At 52.2% G+C, this 19667-nt stretch overlaps 1 protein-coding gene across 19 annotated transcripts in view; it reads left to right on the forward strand.

The window, feature by feature from the left end:
* The window catches only part of CD101 (CD101 molecule), a 47140-nt gene extending 32409 nt beyond the window's left edge, over positions 1-14731 (forward strand). For 7 of the 19 annotated variants that reach the window (XM_040664579.2, XM_040664463.2, XM_040664472.2 and 4 more), the window contains 2 exons: positions 2364-2564; positions 13809-14731. The gene's annotated coding sequence lies outside the window, so the exon portion shown is untranslated. Of the gene's footprint in view, positions 1-2363; positions 2565-11328; positions 11549-13808 lie in introns of all 19 variants that reach the window. The other 12 variants (XM_040664494.2, XM_040664470.2, XM_040664503.2 and 9 more) reach the window with 4 other exon arrangements.
* The last annotated feature ends 4936 nt before the right edge of the window (positions 14732-19667 follow it).

The following is a 19667-nucleotide window of genomic DNA, read 5'->3' on the forward strand; positions in this document are numbered from 1 at the left end:
ATAGGATGAAATGGTGCAAAGGAAAATTTCAGACTGAGGAGTGAGATAAATCGCCCAGAACAGTCAGTCAAGAGAGAAAGAAGAGGGGGACCTCCGTTGCTCTGTTCGCTGTGGGGCAAGCATCACTCTGGCAAGCTTGGTGTTGGGAGCAATGTGCTGCTGGACGGGATAGGATGAGAGAGAATGGCCTCGTGTTGTACTAGGGGAGGTTCAGGTTGAATATTGGGAACAAATGTCATCCCAGAATAGCGGTGAGGCATTGGCACAGGCTGCCCAGGGAGGCGGTGCAGTCACTGTCCCTGGAGGTGTTCAAGAACCGTGTGGATGTGGCACTGAGGGACGTGGGCGTAGTGGAGATGGGTCGGTGATTGGACTCGGTGATCTCAGAGGTCTTTTCCATCCTTAAATGATCCTGTGACTACAAAAGGGGTGGCTGTGCTGGCTGCGGCTCCCGGAGGGTTCCCGGCCTTCTGGCACCATCTGCTGGGGCTGCGGGGATACGGCTGCAGGGAGCAGCCCCGCTTCCCCAATATTCCCTTCCCCGGGGTCGTGGTCACCCTTGCCCGAAGCCGTTCGGCAAGCAATGGAGAGCATCCTGGCCTCGCTGGGGGCTCCAGCAGAGGAGGGAGAGAAAGGAATGGAGGATGGCAGAGCTCTGCCTCCAGCAAGGCAGTCTGCACAAACGGACTGGCTTATAAATGAATTTATAAGTGGAAATTGGCCTATAATGAGTGAGTTACTGAGCACAAAGGACTGCATGCTGCAACCCACTTAGGAATCTGAGTGCATGAGCTCAGTGTATGACGCAAAGCCGGAGGGGAAATGCTGTGTCCCACAAGTGGAGGCATCTGCGTTGTGCTCCAGCTGTGCTCAGCCCAGCTGTGCTGCACACCCCTCTGTTCTTTGTGGGCCATGGGCTCCTGCCTCCATCCGCACTCCCCTCCTCTGCTAAAACTGTCACAGCAGTGGGCTCTTGAAAGTGCCACTAAGCGCCATCATTAAAAATAGTTTTATTTCAAGGCAGCTTTTGCTAGTAATGGTTCTGGAGTTCATTCTCTGGAGAAATATAGGGTAGTTTTGAGGCTTTTCTTGCTAAAAATAAAGCAGTCTCCCAAGCCCGCTGCTGTGTTTGGGCTCTGCATTACAGGCTTCTGTCGACAGCTTGCTTAATGAGTGGGGATGTGAGGGAAGAGAGCTTCTCAAGGAGGAGGCCGCTTGCTTCCCAAGGCTGGAACTGTAAACAAGACGTAAGCGGTGACTGGAATATAGTGTGTTCCTCTGGGTGCTCCAGGCATACAGAACTGATTTCACCCTTTCAGTTCCTGGAAGCAAAGGATGTAGCCTATGGATAGCTGTCTGGAAATGCACACGTGCCACTGATTTCACCTCTGCTCATACCTTAGAGATACCCACCCCTGGGGGTGAGGGATGGAGCCCAACCAGGCTCCCCCAGGAGATTTGTGTTTCCCTGGTGCTCCTTTGCTGCCCCATTTCACAACAAACCTACCCTTCCTCTGTGGGAAAGCCATGCTTCTCCATCAGGGAAGGTCATGGAGCAGTTTGTCTTGAGTGTAATCAAACAGCACACACTGGACAATGAGGGGATCAGGCCTAGCCAGGATGATGAACTGGATGAGGGGATTGAGTGTACCTTCAGTAAGTCTGCAGATGACACCAAGTTGTGTCAATCTGCCTGAGGGTAGGAAGACCTTGCAGAGGGACTGGACAGGCTGGATTAATGGGCTGAGGCCAACTGCATGAGCTTTAACAAAAGCAAGTGCAGGATCCTGCGCTCTGGTCACAACAACCCCACGCAAGACTACGGGCTTGGGGCAGAGTGGCTGGAAAGCTGTGTGGAGGAAAAGGATCTGAGGGTGCTGGCTAATTCTCAGCTGAACATGAGCCAGCAGTTTGCCCAGATGGCCAAGAAGGACGATAGCATCCTGGGTTGTATCAGAAATTGCGTAGCCAGCAAGAGAAGGTAGGTGATTGTCTCCCTGTACTGAGCTCTGGGGAGGCTGCACCTCAAGTACTGTGTTAGTTTTGGGCCCCTTGCTACAAGAAAGATGTCATAGAGTCATAGAATCCTTGGAGTTGGGCGGGACCTCTGAAGGCCATTTAGTCCAACTCCCCTGCAATGAACAGACACCGCAGCTAGATCAGGTTCCCCAGAGCCTTATCCAGCCTCACCTTGAAAGCATCTAGGGACGGGGCATCAACCACATTACTGCACAACCTGTGCCAGTTCCTCACCGCCCTCACTTATATCTAACTGAAATCTACCCTCTTTGAGCGTGAAACCATTTCCCCTTGTTCTGTCTCCACAGACCCTGCTAAAGAGTCTGTCCCCTTCTTTCCTGCAGATCCCCTTTAGACACTGAAAGGCCGCTACCAGGTCAGCTCGCAGCCTTCTCCAGGCTGAACAGCCTTAACTCTCTCAGCCTGTCCTCGCAGGAGATGTCTTCCATTCCATGGATCATTTTTGTGGCCCTCCTCTGGATGTACTCCAACAGGTCTACATCTCTCCTGTACTGAGGACTCCGCATCTGGACTCAATACTCCAGGTGAGTCTTACCAGCGCAGAGTAAAGGGGCAGGATCAGCTCCCTTGACCTGCTGGTCATGCATCTTCTGTTGTAGTCCAGGATACGGTTGGCTTTGTGGGCTGTGGGGGCACACTCCTGACTCACATCCAGCTTCCCATCCACCATTACCCCCAGGTCTTTTTTGGCAGGGCTGCACTCAATCCTTTCATCCCCCAGCTTGTAATTGGTAATGGGAGGCATTGGTAATGCCTCAAACCCATGTGCAAGACTTTGCACTTGAATTTGCTGAAGCTCGTGAGGTTCACCTGGGTCAACTGGTCAAGCCTGTCTGTCCTTCTGTATGGGAACCCCTCCCTCTGGTGTGTCAACTGCACCCCACAGCTTGGTGTCATCACCGAAATTGCTAAGGGTGCACTCAACCCCACTGTCGATGTCACTGATGAAGGTATTAACGAGTATCAGCCCTAGCACCAACCCCTGGGGGACAGCGCTCATCACCGATCTCCATCCAGATATTGAGCCACTGACCACCATTCTCTGGACTCAATCCTGCAGCCAGTTCTTTGTCCACTGAACAGTCCACCCATCAAATCCATGTATTTCCAAATTGGAGAGAAGGATGTTGTGGGGTACCATGTCAAAGGCCTTGCTGAAGTCTAGATAGCTGACATCAGTGGCTCTTCCTTTGTCTATTGATGCAGTAACCCATCGAGGCCCTGGAGCATGTTCAGAGAAGGGCAACGAAGCTGTGAGGGATCTGGAACACAAGTCTTATGAGGAGTGGCTGAGGGATTTGAGATTGCATGATCTGGAGAAGGGGAAACTCGAGGGAGACCTTATTGCTCTCTACAAGTGCCTGAAAGGAGTTTGTGGTGAGGTGGGGGTCAGCCTCTTCTCCTGTGAAACTAGCAATAGGATGAGAGAGAATGGCCTCAAATTATGTCAGGGGAGGTTCAGGTTGGATATTAGGGAACAGCAGTGTGAGTGGTGAGGCATTGGCAGAGGCTGCCCAGAGGGGTGGTGGAGTCACTGTACCTGGAAGTGTTCAAGAACCATGCGGATGTGGCACTGAGGGACATGGTTAGTGGGTATAGCGGGGATGAGCTGGTGACTGGATTGGGTGATCTTAGAGGTTTTTTCCAGCCTTAATGATTCTATGCTATGCTCTTCTGGACATGCTTAGCACGCCTGCGCCTTGCCAGCCTGGCATGCCATGGCTCATGGCTTGCTTTCCTTGCATGTGAGCAGCTGCTCTCTGCTGGGCTACTGCCTCAGGGCATCTGGTACTTCTCTTTCTGTGCTGGGAGAGTATTCAAGTGTTTCCTCTGTATGCTGTCATACACAGCTATGAAATATGCTCTTGCACAACGAGCCTGAGAGCTTCCAGAGACTGCTAATTGAGAGAGAAAAACAGCCTCTATATAAAGACAACCAGCCTCAGTGCGCAGCTAGCATTGCTCAGAGCTGGAAGGCTCACAAACCTCCCTCCATAATAGGGAAGAAGAACTGTGGGCAAGGGGAAGAGATAATGGGAGAGGAGTAGGAGCCAAGAGGCGCTGCTGCAGCATCTTCCCAAGTGGATCCGCAAGCAGCCCGCACAGCCCCAAAGTGCAGGGCATGAGCATTCCCAGCTTCTGGCCCCCTGCTCGTGGGGCAGGAGGTTTCCTGGGGTGTCTAGGCCCGTTTGCTTGGGAGAGGGCTGAGGAAGGAGATCTGCCCTCTGGAGTCGCTTTCCAATGAGTTCTCCTATCAGCAATGGCTCTTGGACTCATTGCAGGATAAAAGGGGACCTGGAGCACGTTGGTGTGCATTGACCCAAAAATACAGACGAAAGAAAGTGTGTTTGCTATCAGCCAGCAGTCCAATAGATACATCTTTGCAGACACCAATCTCCCATGGATGGATGTGAGCAACCCCATTTCTCTGGCTATTAACTCTCTGGGGAGTATCCAAGCTAACACCAAGGCATGGTTTTTCTTTTTCCTGGAGGTGCCGCTCATCTGTGTTGTCTGCTGAGGTCAATTACAGCCGTAGGAGAGCAGAGGCTGATGAAAGATGAGTGCTTTCCTGTTGCCTTTCCCCCTGAGGCGGCGATTCCCTCATTTCTGTGTTACAGCCAGGCGTGCGCTCAGCAGCCGCATGAAGGGCTCCTACCAGCCCCCGCCTCTCCCCTGGGGTGAGGTGTTACCTGGGGGGGCACCATCCCCCTCCCTTAGCCCAGGGTTGCCTTATCCAACCGGGCAACCTCTGCACCGTGCTCCCAGGGAGCTGTGCCAACCCCTGCGCCACGCCGAGCCCTGCCAGGACAGGGGAAGGCTGTCTTGCAGTGATGCTTGCCCACGGGGACCGGGATTGAGACGCGGCGCTTTGGGACCCATTAGCACAACCCCACCAAAACGGCCTTTGGTTGGTGATCGTTTTCACTCGCTGCAGCTTTGTGTTTGAAGAACTAATCGCTTTAATAAGGAGCTTAATTGCAAGAGCAAAAGTAGGATAAACAGCAGAAACACTGGATGCAGAGAGGTAGATACCTCCTGATCAGCTGCAAATCATAAAGCTGCCGCCCTCGGGGCTCCTTCCCCTCCCGCTGCTCCCTGGGCTCGGAGCCTCTGCGCCGAGCGCGGCCGCCGGGAGAGGGCGGTGAGGCACCGGCGTGGCCGGGCTCTCCGATCCCGGTCGGGCGCTCCGTGTCCCGCCGGGCCGGGCGCCCATCAGTCCCCGGGTTCGGTGAGTGCGCTCCCCTATGCGGCCCCGTGCGGCTCTCCGCCCCCTGGGATATGGACGACAGCGTTTGTGGAGATGTATATGCTATTGAAGGTGAAGCCGGGGTCAGTACGTGTCTTGGAGGAGAATCACAGCCGAAGCATGAAATGCGCTTCGTGTTGATTTATGGAATCTTTGTCTTTTCTCCGAGAGAGAGAGAGAGAGAGAGGTTGGGTTTTAAAGTGAGCATGCAAAAACAGGGCGTGAGGCTTTGCATCTGGGGAAGATAAGGAATGGGGTTCCAGCACTGCTTTGTCCTGTGTCCACCAGGGAACTGTGGAGGTTCCCAGGCTGTGCTCTCCCCTTTGGTAAGAGGTGATAGTAGCACTGAGCTGGGTGCTGGAAACAAAGGGTGAAGCAGGCAGCCTTACAGCAGTGCTGTTGTAAGTGCCAGGGAAAGGACGTCGTGGTGGGCAAATTGCACTGGGTTTGTCCGTAGAACTGTAGAATCACAGAATATCTTGCTTCCAAGGGGACCTTAAAGCCCACCCAGCCCCAACCCCCTGCCATGGGCAGCGCTGCTCCCCACCAGCTCAGGCTGCCCAAGGCCCCATACAACCCTGCTTTGGGCGCCTCCAGGGATGGGGCACCACAGCTTCTCTGGGCAGCTGTGCCGGTACCTCCGAGTAAAGAATTTCCCCCTAATGTCTAACCTAAATCTCCCCTCTTTTAGTTTGTTCCCGGTTTGTAGATGCGTTTTGACCCACGTCAATGGGCACGTGTCCATAGTGGTGTGAGAGCCCCTCTCCTCGAGGGGAAGCACGCAGATGCGTGTTTCCCTGCTGAAAACTCACTGCTCCTGTTTCTGGCCTGGGCTTTGCACTTAGGAGATTCAGGTTGCTTGTGGGATTGAAGGAGGGAAACGCGAGTGAGAGCAGCACCATGAGGAAGGAGTGAAACACCAAGGCAGCTGTATTTCTTGGAGGGAAAATGGATGGAGACTGTGGCAAGCAATCACTGTTAGGAGCAAGAGAGTTACGGCTTCCAATCAGCAAGCAAGGGAAGAGCACATTTCAGAGCAGCAGCTTGTGTTCGCTTCCTGTTAGTCGTAATAACAACTGTATCCCGGAGTAATCTTGGAGTTCATTTAGAGCAAGATACAATTATTGCGCTGTGTGCAACAAGCACCCTGCATTTGCTGTGCACTGCTGAGCCTGCAGCCAGCTCCCTCCCGGCACTGCTCTCCTGCAGATGGCTGCTAACTGCTCCGCTCTCGCACGCCGTTGCTCACTGCACGCTCACACACATCTGTATTCCTCAATACAATCTTTGCTGCTAAATGTCAGGAAAATTCTGTCTGCCAGCGTCCTGCCAGTCCCCACTGTGGAACCAGGATACTCCAGGCTTGGGGAAGAGGATGCTAAGAGAGGGAGGTATCTCCCTGCTCCCCGGTTTGCAACTGGGATCACTGAGCTCTTGCACGCGCGTTCCAAGGAACCACGCACGTGCCAAAGAGTCATGGGAAGCACACAGCTATGGAAACGCTCCCATCTTTTCCCACAGCCCCAGTGTTGGGTTCTGCAAAGTGCAGCAGAAGGCATTGAGAGCAATAAGGCTGACACACCCCTAGCTTAAATTTGGACAAGCTTTTTAATACCCTCCAGAAGAGATTACTGGAATGACCTACTTGTTTACATGCGGTGAAGCCATTAAATGAGCAGAGGGCTTTGCTCATTAGAGGAAGAGGGATGCAGGGTGGTGCCAGCCCCAGTGGCACCGGTGCTGCAAGTGGTGCCTCCGAGGAGCTAGGCTGCTGCCCGTGGATGGAAATACCCCACCCTGCTCATAGTACTCATCATCATAGGATCATAGAAATATCTGAGTTGAAAGGGACCCTTAAAGACCATCCAGTCCAACTCCCCTGCAATGAACAGGGACTCTTACAGCTCCATCGGGTTGCTCAGAGCCCTGTTCAGCTTGACCTTGAATGTCTCATAGGCAGGATGCTTTGTGCTGCGCGGCAGGGGTGGCTAACCCAGACTTCTGAAGCTCCTCAGCAAAGCCAGTGCTGTCCTGCACAATGGGCTTGGAATGTACAGGGCGCTCCAGTTGCAGGATAATGGAATTTGGGATGCCTGAATGCCCACCTGTTTCATGGGTCCTTGGGATAGAGCAGCACATAACCGAGTGCAAAGGGTTCCCTGAGAGAAGAGGCACCTTGAGAGAAGAGTTTGTCCCATCTGCTGTTGGAATGGGAACCAATGAAGGAGTCAGAATGTGTGTTGTAACTTCACCAAGATTATAACTCAGGTTTTCTATGTGGTGATTGACATCTCTCACCTCACAGCATTCCAGGCTGCAAGGTCCTGGTAAAGAGCTTCCCTCAACTTGCCATAGGACAGGTACTCCAACCCTCTGATCATCTTTGTTGCCCTCCTCTCAACTCACTCCAATAGCTCTATCTCTTTCTTATGCTGGGGACCCCCAACCTGGACACAGAACTCCAGATGGGGCCTCATAAGGGCAGAGCAGAGGGGGACAATCCCTCCCTCTCCCTGCTGGCCACTCCTCTCTTGGTGCAGCCCAGGGTACAGTTGGCCTTCTAGGCTGCAAGCGCGTACTGCTGGCTCATGTCAGCTTGTTGTCTATCAGGACCCTCCAGTCCTTCTCAGCAGGGATGCTCTCAATGAGTTCTTCTCCCAGTCTGTACATTATCTGAGATTGCCCTAGGTGTAACACCTTTCTCTTGGCCTTGTTGAACCTCATTATGTTCATACGGGCCCAATTTTCAAGCCTGTCAAGGTCTCTCCGGATGACATCCCTTCCTTCTATGGTGTCAACTGCACCACTCAGGTTGGTGTCGTCAGCAAACTTGCTGTGAGTGTGCTCGATCCCACTGTCTATGTCATTGATAAAGAATCTGAAGAGCACCTGTCCCAAGAGGGACACCACTTGTCACCAGCCTCCACATGGACACACAGTCGTTGACCACTGCACTGTCCTCATTTGGGGCAGCCTCACCCGAAATTCCTCTGTGCCTGGTGTCCACCAAAGGAAGGACTCCAGGCTGTCCCATCACTGTCACCACTGACAGCAGGCAGTGCAGGTCACAGCACAGCGCTGCAGCCATGAGTCCTTGGGCCAGAAACAAGGAGAAGAAGTGTGTTGTTATAAATCGACAGCCCTGCCTTAATAGCTGTAGGCTATAGGTGTGTAGATTAAATTTCAGCCCTATATTTCACCGGAGTCGGATGGTGGCATGTCAAGGCACTGTAAGCGTGCAGCCCTTGGACAGCGTGCGGCAGGTCAGGCGAATGGGCTAACAGAGCAATGAAATAAAGTGCAATAAAATGCAGGCTGAAGAACAGGAGAATTTCCTCACGGTGAGATCCAGGCCGTAAAACAGCATCTTGGGGAATGGATGGAAGCTTCCTTGCGATTGGGTTATTTAAAAGAAAAAAAAAAAAGAAAGATTTGATGAATGTTAGATGGTGTGTATTAGCCTGGTGGTGTGAAAATAGTGGCAATTTTGTCAGAAAAAAATGATGACAGAGGAAGCGTGCTGCTCCATTTTCAGCAACTTCACCCCGAGTGCTGTTTCATTTCCTCTGCAGAGCAGGGAGTGGAAGGGGAGCAGGGCTGTCTCTGGGACCCCGGCAAAAGGGAGGAGGGTGTAAAATGAGGAGCTGGTAATAAATATTCAGCTTGTTTAGAACGGCAAATACCAGGGAAGGGAGAGCAGTAAACCAAAGGGGCCGCAATCAGCTCCTGGCTAGAGGTCAGGAACGCGGAGCTGAGCTGGGTCAGGAGGAGCAGAGGGGTGAGCCAGGCCAGATGCAGGGCTGAGAAGGCAAAAACTCGAGAAGAAGCTGCTTAAGAGAGGCTCGTCTTAATGAGAGACAAGTACACTAGAAAATACTGCCTGCTAACAGTATTCATAAGCTGCTCCCAAGATGTTTTGATTAAACTGCTGTTGTCTTTCTAGTGTACTAATGGTTTTTAATCTCTCTTGATGCCTTGGGGCAAAGGGGTCTACTGATTCACAGCAGCTTGGTGAGCTGAAACTGGTCCCCGGTGAATGCATCTCTCTTGCCACAATCAGGGCTTTTAATTTTTAAAAATGTGAGTTTTTAGCACGGGGAGATCCCTTTGCATGCGAGTAGGGGGTAAGCACCGTGCCACTGCGTGCTGAATGCTGAGGGAGCTCCTCTGGGACAGACACCCACTTCTCCCCCATCTGGGGGGAACTCTGCCATGCAGTGCCGTCGTGTGACTGTTTCACTGCTGGATGGAACGGAGACTTGAGCTCCTGTTGCTTCTCCACTGGGTTGCTGGACCGTGGGGCTGAATGGTGCTGAGAACGCAACCCCTTAAAGCCATGCTCTGGGGCAACACTGTGTCTGAAGCACACCAACCCGTGAACCAGTGGGTGCCGTCTTCCCAGCCACGGGTGCCCAGCACACAGCGTAGGCTCTCCTCTGATGTCCTGGTGGGGCTGGGCACCAGGGAGCATCCCTGATGAGAGCAGACAGTTCCTCAGTCCTCTGGGTACAGTGGCTGCTTGTTGCTTGCGGAGAATGAAAACATATTAAAGTCAGAAACCGCTGCACCAGTCATTTTCCAATTCCCCGCTCAGAGAACTGGCTTCCCTGGAAAATAGGTCACTTACATAAAAAGCACCTTATTATCACACCAGAGCAGTGAAGGGAAGAGATGGCTCAAGAGACACTTTCATTTTGAGCCCCCGTTCCTGGGTACTTAGATATTTCTGGAAAATTGACCCTTTGGGCTGCAATTTCTCATGCTCGTTTCCAGCCCATAAGGTGAATTTCAGGACCTCATTTTCTTCACTGAGTTAGATGAGGCTAGGAGAGAAAATGTGTTGTTTCTTAACCCTTGGAGGATGGGGTGCACAGGCACTCTTGCTTTCCATGGGGACTGAGGTGAGCGATACCCCTGGGTGAAGGCTCCCATAGACAAGCAACATTGCGTTCCCCACCTCCTCCGGCCCTCCTCAGAAATACATGTGCTTTATTCCTCTAACTCATATTTGTTTCTCTCTCCCCTGCGTGGGAAATAGCGAAGGGGAAATGGGGAGAAGGGATCAGGAGGGCTCATGCTGAGTTTGGGGGCACCTGAGATGTGGAAGGGGTAACGGGACCATGTGAGATTTGCGGTAAATAGTGCTGGTTTGGCTCAGCAAGAGCAGTGACATTAGCAAAGTGCCCAGTTCTCCTCTGAAAGAAAGCAGTTCTGGTTCTGGAGGACAGGACCACCTTCTTGGTCCTGGGTTGGGTGCTGTGTTCTTTGACTGTTTTCCCTTGTCCTTGGAGGCATTCCCCAACCTTGGAGGCGTTCAAGGCCAGGCTGGATGGGGCCCTGGGCAGCAGCAGATGGAACTAGTTGGGCTTTAAGGTCCCTTTCGGCACAAACCATTCTGTGATTCTATTATTTCAGCCCTGGCCAGCAGGTGGAAAAGGGAGTACGAAGAGAGGGAAAAAGAAGGAGTGGCATGGCAGAGACTGGGAAGGAGAGGATGAAATAAGATGGGCAGATGGGATGGGAGGACTGAGGATAAGAGCATGGCGAGGAGCCTGTGGAGAGGCTGGGGAGGACAGATGGAGTAGGGGACAACCAAAGAGGCTGAACTGTGCCAGAGCAGGTCTCCTCCTGCACTCTTACCAGTGCGGCTGCCCCATCCCAAGGAGGAGCACACTGCCCAGCACAGCTCTCACACCTTGGGACACTCTCTGCCACGGCGGGAGGTGGGCAGAAGAGCCTGGCACCTTGGCGTAGAGGAGAGGCTTCCAAAAAATACCAGCAATTAGCTTTGTGGCAGTGGCAGCCGGCGAGCAGTAGTAATTTACATAGCAGGAGCTGGGAGACAGATAGCTTTTTAAACCAGATCTGTCATTCCCAGCTCTCTCCCCGTCTCTGATGCTTTGATGTTCCTCTTTGAAGAACTCTCCTCGCTCGCTATTCCTCGCTCCCTTGGTGCCGCTCCAGCTCTCCGAATGCCTTTCTCTGTCTTCCTGCCTGCACGTCACTGCTGCCGTGCTGGTATGCCTGCATCTCAGCAGGAAGGGATCGGAGCGTGTGGCAGCTGACACCCTGATATCAGCGCTGGAGGGGCTGCGGTGAGGGAAAGAGGCTGCTGGCAGCACTGGGACGTTTGCTCAGCGCGAGATCTACTGCTCCATCACAGAGCGTGGTGTGAAACAACGTGGCCACAGCACCGGGCTGCTATCCGTCACTGGGCTGGCACCTGAGGTGGAGCTGGGATCTTGAAGTTTCTTGAGGGTAAGGTGCCTCAGTTCAAATCTTCACCTCCAGTCTCCATCACAGAGGCAAGAGATGTGTTGCACGTGAATGGCGTAACAGCGCGTTGTAGTCCAGTGGTGTGTTACTTCAGCACGTTGCAGGGAGATCTGGAGAGCAAACAGCCATCACACAGATCAGTGTCTTGCTGCTGGACGTCTCACCTGCAAGATACTTTGGATCAGCCCCATGCTATTGAATTTAAACTTATTTCAGTGTACCTGCAGAAGTCTTGGTTCTGCTTACTCCTTCTGACTGAAGTCCACAGGGCGTGTGAGACTGCACTTGAGTTTGGGCTCAAGGGCCAAGAGATGTGATCCAGCTGGCTCTACTGCCAGGACTGAGCAAGAACTGCTGTTCCCATGCCTAAATGTCTCTGCTTGGGTGAGCCCAAGCCAAAGGAGTTCGGGCACTGGGCTTCCAGGAGAGCTGGAGGACAGTGCTGAACCATCCCAAATACTCACCGTAGAGACTTAGCTACTTCTCAGGTCCCACAGTGGTTTGGGGAGGTCAGGCAGGAAGACAGCACGACTCATCAGCAGGCTTTGAGCTCTCTGAGTTACCTTTTCATGTTCTCATTAAGGGCTGCTGCAAGAGGGCTGGCTGTTGTTGGAATGCATGGCTGTCATCACCAGCACACAAACCTGTCATGCTCAGAGGCTGCTTTAATCAAAAAATCTGTCAGGTTTCAGGTTAGGGACCCTCTATCTGTTGCCAGCAGTGTAAATTAACTTCAGCCTGGTACCCAGGGGTACCTGCCCTCCAGCTGTACAGGTATCCATGTGGCAGAGCAGCCAGGAGCAGGACAAGCGACCTGTTTTATCTCACGCAAGCTGGTAGCCCTGGAGGCTTGATTTTCTCTGCTGCAGGTAAGGGGAATGATGAGGATTGAATCTGGCCTTGAGATTTCACCCTGGAGAACAAAGGCAAGCTTCGACATGGCTAATGCAGGAGCTCACGTTTGTACCGTGGTGCTCCTGGGCCCTACCACATCACCTGGGTGCAGGGCTGTGTTGCAGCAACGCTTCAGGGGAAGCTGAGAGCCCCCTCCTGTCGTGTGCCCAATGCCCTGTGTGCCCACAGGCACCTGAGTGGAGGTGAGGGATGCAGGATGGCTCTCTGTAACCAGGCTGGTGGCAGAAAAAGATCATCCTTTCTCTTGTGAGAATGATTGAAAAAAAGCAGGCTATGAGCACTGCCAAGCGAATCTACAATCTTTAGGAAAAGGAGCAGTCGGACATCGTCACCTCCCTTTAATCTCCACTTGATTATTTTCTCCTTGGCCATCGCAGGCTACGTGACCAGCAGTAAGCACACCCTACTCCGCTGTTAACTGTTAATGATGTAAAGCTGTATTAAGCCTGAGCTGCCCTGATCATCTTGTTCAAAGCATCCCTCGAACGCCACAGAACAGATTTCTTTGCTACAAGCTGTTAGTCAGTGGGCTCATGCCTGCTTTGTCTTGCCATTTTTTTTTTTTCCTGAAAAGCATTTTTTGTGAGCTGAACGCTGCAGCCGTGTATGTGTCTCAGGAATAGAAAATGCCTGAGACACACACCGACCTTCACTATACTGAGTGTTTTCACAAAGCTCACCGAGCCTTCAGGGGTCATCCTATGCATTCGGGAAGGACAGAGGGCCAGGACCTCACCGGCAGAAATCAATGCAGCCTGCCTGCGGAGCGCTGTGTTCCTCAGCTGGGAATTCAGTGAATGGCTTCTGATAGAGGGCTGTGCAATCAGAAGTGGAGACAGAGGGCAAGCAGGGAGCACCTCTTCCCCAGCTCATGCGCTACAGAAATAAGGGGGATCAGCTGCGGCTAGCCTGGCCAAGGCAAACTCGTCCTGGGTGAGGATGGTAAGGGGGAACAAGGCACTGGCCTCTTGGGATCTCGATCTCCTCCTGAGCAGGGCGCTGAGAAACCCAGGCAGCCAGCAGGCCCAAAAGCAGCAGCCTGAAGTTGAGTGCAAGACAGGCTCTGCGCACTGTCACTGTCGTGAACTATCCAGAAGTGAAGCTCCTTCTGGGGCAAAAGACAGGTGAGAAAGCAGAGGTGTTGTCTCTTCCAGAGCAAGTCTGACCACCATATGGTGCTGGCAATTACTGTCACCATAATTAATTCCTTCCTGACACTTCTCTGGCAGATGTCCTCATGGCCTACAGGAGCGGGGCTGTCTTCTTAGCATCTGCAAGGAAGCTGGGTAAGAAATAAGTGGCAAGGGAGTTTCCTTCTGTTTTGCAGGCAAGGTGAGCTGCATGAGAAAGAAGCAAAAGAGGCTCTCCTGCCCCTGGCCGTGCAGGCTTTGGGATGGGAAAGGGCTCCCTTCTCCCCACGGTGACTCACCTCCAGATTACACCAGGACTGCTGAACCTGACTCTTCATGGGCAGCAATTTGCGCATTGCAACGAGGAAATTAAGCCAAAGCAGAGCGCCTACCTCATGCAAACGTGACCTCTGTGCCCAGCAGCCATTTGACACTCTCCATTAAACAACTCTACCTGCAATTAAAATCATCCAAAGCGAGACTTTGAACTGCTGGGCCTTAGGATTACAGCTCCAGAGGGACCAGTAAACGCAAGATACGTATGTTTCTCCCCTCCTGCTTTCTTCTGTGCCTCTCCTCTAAAGAAGAGTTCTGAAGGAGTCTGAAGGAAAGAGCCTGGAGCTGGGTATAGAATGACAGAATCATAGGTGCTGTAAGTATATTCTACATGGTCATCGTTGGGCGGTAATGGCTTCTCCCCATCCTGGGGCACAACTAGCTCTTGCTTTTGCTGATAGATGCACCTATCTGGCACAGCTCCAGTGCCTTCTGGCACACAGGAGATGTCAAGGGATGCTACAGGGCTCGAAGTCCATCCAAAGTGATACCGCTCGTGTTCCTGTGTGTTGCTGACAGCAAACCCTTGCCTTGGCCGAGCTACTGTTATACAGGACTTTTTAAGGAATGATAGATGGGATGGATTGCTGATGCTTCTTAAAAATGGCCAGTTTTACATACAGGTCCAGCTTTCTGCCTTTTATGGATAGCATTTCACTTTTATGAATTGAATTAGGGATTTCATTTTGCCTTCCCTTCACGTAATTCCTGTTTATTATACAACCTCTCCTTATTGATGCAGTATCTTTAACAATAAATGATGCATGAGCGATCTGAACAGTTACTGGAAAGTGTCCCTGGGTGAGCTCTCAGGAGGACCGCTTGCCTCACTAATGGAGGAAAACTCTAACGTGCCCATTCACATACGGTAGGCTGACATCCACAGGTAAAAGCACGGTGCCCACAGACAGGCTCATTGCTACTGGTGTGGTCCCAGCCATGCAGATGGCAGCTGGGTGACATTTCCTACTCAGACACTGACATACATACCAGGATGGGACAGAGGTGCTGGACTGCAGGGGAGCACAGTTAGCATGCCATGAGGGCATCCAACATGAGTACAGCACAATGCCACTGGAGGTGACAAAATGAAGCCATGACAGTAATGTGCTCATCCGGAAGGGAAGAGGCAAGCAGGGATTTCTGATGGGCTGCACGGTGTGCTCTTTCTTCCAGGAGAGTGTCAACACTGCCTCTAAGGCTGGAAAACCCAGAGGCTGGTGAAGAGGGGCAGCAAAGTGTTGGTGGCACTGGAAATTCTCCATTAAGGAGGAGAAACATTGATTGGAAAGAAAGAGGAAAAAACAAAAAACAAAACAGAGCAAGTTTGAGACTGTGGTGGAGGGGGTGCTTGGCAGATATGTTTGTTCCATGTAGCACGCCATGCTCATGGGGAGGGACAGTGGTGAGCTGGGTATGCAGGCAAGCTGGGGATGGCAGTGCAGATGGAGCAGAGGGAGAGATATGCAAGGTCTGTACAGCAGGAAGAAGTGAGAATAGGAAATACAAGGCTTCGAGTCTTGTGGCATGAAAGCCAAAAAGAATGAGGACCAGGTCAGGGTGGAGAGTGAGAAGTGTCAGAGGGCAGCCACAGGCATCAGGAGGACAAGAAAGACATTTCCTCATGACTTGGCAGCTCTGCTTCTGTGCCGTGAAGAAAGAAAGGTGAGCTGTAACCTGCGTGTAACCTCCAGAGGGTAGGTGTGCAGGAGGCACGCCTCTGAGCTACAAGCCTGCCCCTGGTGGGGCCCAAGGGGCTTTCCAGGAGGGAGGTGTAGGCCTCAGCAGAGGTGTAGGCCTAGCAGAGAGCAGCACCATCAGAACTCAGTGCACTGTGCCCTGTGGCCAAGGCAAGGGCATTCAGCTCGATTCCAGCAGCACTGGCCCTCATTGTGTCCTGTGCCAGGAGGAATGCCCCCAGCTTCACCACAGCAGTGAGCTGAGACACTGCTGCAAAGCAGGCCGAGAGAACCGGCGAGCCCTATTTGCAGGGCTGCGCCGCTGACTCTTGGCAGACATGAAAGGGAGCTGAATCACTGTATTATAATTTCAAGCTCCATTAAAGAAACATGGGGACGGGGACAGCGGAGGGAAGGAGAGGGCAGGGAGGGATGAAGAGAAAATTGAACAGAGCAGAGTAGCACTTGAAGGGGAAAGAAATGTTACTCATAGGCTCAGAAGGGGGAATTGCAAACAGAGATGAGATTAAAGGGGAACCCATGAGACCGTCTCTTTAAATACAGCAAGATTCACTTATTCCTTGCTGAGCCAGGCTTGCTGAGTGCTGGAGGCACGGCACTCCGCTGAGATTTGCCAGCCCATCAAGCAGTGGAAACCCATCTCTCCCCACATACCAACAAACTACCCTCTTCCACCCATGTTACCAAGGAGGTCCTATTGCTAATAAATTTATTGCAGAATGAGTCTTAGAATGCAGAATGAGTCTTAGCTTTTTCTTGGTGAGACATCAGCTCTGAACATCATAAAGATCCTTTATCCAAGGGCATCGTGCTGGGTGCCGTGTGTCAGGGTGTAGCCCATAGGTGGAGAGCAGAGCTACAGGTGGAAGAGGAAAGGAAGGAGTCTGAGAACACTGTCCATGGAGGAAATTAGCTGCTCTCAGAGCCAGTGAATGGAGATCATGGGACCGGCTTGTAACAAGGTGCCTGACCCCACCAGCTGGACCCTGACCACTTTGCTCTGCATGGGAGCACCTGCTGGATGTTGGCCTGTCTGTGGCCTGGAGCCAGTCTGGAAAGTCTTCACTTCATTCAGCCCTGTATCTCCCATAACTATGACTTCTGTAGACTTAATGCCTCATGAGGGTTGGCCAGGCCCAGCGTTTGGGGAGAGGCAGACATTGTCCCATACACTCCACAGTTGTCCCACAGAGGCTATAGGCTCCTTTCCTCTGCTCTATGCCCAGCTTAGGTCTGGTCCACCATGAGGAGCGGTGGTGCTGCTGCCTAAACAAAGGCTGTAGCAGTGTACACGTGAAGTAATGACAGCCTGAATGAGAACTGGCCAGCAGAGACTCTCTTGTTGATGTTTGAGGAACAGTGGTGTTCAGCCTGATGCCCTGGTCAATTTTAATGTATGCAATGACATTAAAGTTACACCAGATCCCCTCACCCCCTCAACTGCAATTTCAGCTCATCTCCACATCCCACACCTTGAATTTTTATGGTCATGCCTGATTGAAAGAGACTGAATTCCTTGGGACAGTGACCGGTTTCCATTTGCTCTGACACACTAGTGGGGCTGAATAAATAGCAAAAAGTAGTCCTGATGTAACAGGGCAATCGCTACTGCATTTCTTAAGCTGTTGCCTGGCACTACTAAATGCCATTAGGTACCTGCCACATTATGCCTTAGGAACTCCTGGGTTTTGCCATGTTTGCTTTGTGGAAATGAGAACGATTGCAGATCTCCTGGCTTGGGTTTTGTCTGAACAACTCCCCGGCTGCAGCCAAGGCAAATCGTGCTTTCTGCAGGCTGTTCTGCTTCCCAGTGGCCATGCTGAGAGCCAGGAGGGCTGGCGATAGCCCATGGGCTGACCTGCAGAAGAGCAGCATCCCAACACTGTGCCCACTGCCCCTCTGCTGCATCAGGTGAGTGCAACCCTTCTTTGGGGCTGCAGGTCCTGGCAGATTTCACATAGTGTCTCCTAGGTTTCTGGACTGCTTTTGGATCCTAGGGGTTCTGAAGGATTGCCTGGACCCTCCGTTGATCAGAAACAAAAGCATTCCTGCTGAGCCACAGATTCTTTCTGAAGGCTGGCGAATCCAAGGAGGTGCCACATTCAGAAGTTGGAATGCAGGAGGAGAGACTTGAGACTCATGGGCTTAGAGACTCCTTTGTATGCACAGCAGCAGCTTTCCCAGGGAGGCTAAGCACACACCTTGTATCCGGCCGCACTTCTCCAGTTGAATATTCCTCGGCCCGAGACCACGGCATCCTAATTCAAACGGAGACTGCAGAGCACAATGGCAATGCAAATAAGGATAAATAACAGCAATAATAAAGCACCACCAGCTATCGCCAGCTCCCCTAGTGATCCCTCGCCAGCCATTGCAGTTTCCATGCTGGGTGAGCCCCGCGGTGCTGCGGTGAAGGCTGGCGCCAGCAGGCAGCCTGGCGCGGGAGCCCTGGGTGCAGTGACCCACGGCTGCAGCCTGCTGTTGGAGCTTGAGGCGAGCTCAGCCCTCTTCTGCCTGTTCAGCCAAGCAGCAGAGCACCGCAGAAGGGAGCAGATGGGTGTAGGCAATTATTAATAACCAGGCTTCTCAGTGTTGCTCGCCGTTTATTACAGCCCCACTTAAAAGAACATGCAAATGGGCATATTGGGACCCACTAACCCAGTATCCTGTGCTAGCTGCACTGTACTGCCAGTGACTAATAGTCAGTGCTCAGAAAGGGGTACGTGAAGAGGGCAGCAGCGGACTGACGCGCCCTCAGGCTGTACTGGTTAGCATGATGGGTGGCAGCCTCAGCATAGCACAAGCCTATGGTTTATGGAATACTTTGTGGTCTTCAGGTGTGCTGTAGCACGGATTTAGAGAAGGAGGTGGTTTTTCAGATGTTTATGGGAAGTCTTCTCCAGTGTGAGGGTCAACAAGGCGGAGAACACCGATGAAAGTGTCCGAAAACAAAACACAAGAGCCAGTGGAGGTGGGATTTGGCAGCTCTCTGACGAAAGAGATGAGGAGTGGGAGCAGAGGAGATGTGGACTCCCTCTTATCTCAGATTCCTGGAGGGAGAGGTTTATGCAGACAGCGTGTATTCATCATTCCACTCTGGAAAAGAACTGAACGTTTTGGGGAGTGGGTAGGAGAGTATTAGAAAATCAAGATGCACATCCCTCCAGCCATCCACCAACAGCCAAAAAACCACACTGAGGTCTCCCAGAAAGGAGAAGCAGGCTCCCGCTGCACTTCATTGCGCATAATTAAAGAGGACTCCATAAATCTTGATCTGAAACCAGAATGATGTGTGAAACTCATTTAAATAAGTGGCACGGGAGGCATCACACACGTGGGCCTGAACACGGTGGTAGAGCTGGGGCGGGTTAAGCCTGAGTGGCCGGGAAGGCAGGGGATGTATGGGAGCTGCGATGGCCTTGCTGGGCCCTGACTGACATCCATCACCTGGTGCCATCAAAGTGGCTTCTCCAGCTCACGTGGAGCTGCTTGGCCGTGGCCCCTCTTTAGTGGCCCTCGCTTGCTTACAGAGCAGGGGTTCAGCCCTGGGACCTGCCCCTGAGTACCATCAGTAACTGTGCAAATGGAGAAAAGAGACAAATTAAAAGCGAACTATACATACGGCTCTGCTGTTAGCAAGACATTGAAAACAAAGGCCCCTCTGTGTGTACCCAGTTGTCAAGTGTGGTGGTGGAGATGTGGAGGGCTGAGTGTGTTAGAGGCAACAGAGCAAACACTTTTAAGTCTCCTCTTTGGCTGTTTCCTCCCTGAGGGCAGTTCCATCTAGTGCAGATCAAGGCATGGCTGGGCGCCTTTTGGTAAAGGTAAGAGATGAATATCAGCCATTTGGATGGGTAAGTGTGGTCGCTTTGGGCTGCCTGGGTGTGTGCAGCAGAGACTTTGGGCTGCTTGGATCCCTGTTTCCTAACACTACCGTCCCTTTTTTTTTTCCCAAGGGCTCAAGTCCCTGCACTTATAAATAGGTCAGCCTTACAAGGAATGTAACTACTCAAAATACAC

Source organism: Gallus gallus, chromosome 1, assembly GCF_016699485.2.
Source record: "Gallus gallus isolate bGalGal1 chromosome 1, bGalGal1.mat.broiler.GRCg7b, whole genome shotgun sequence".
Classification (NCBI taxonomy): Eukaryota; Metazoa; Chordata; class Aves; order Galliformes; family Phasianidae; genus Gallus; species Gallus gallus.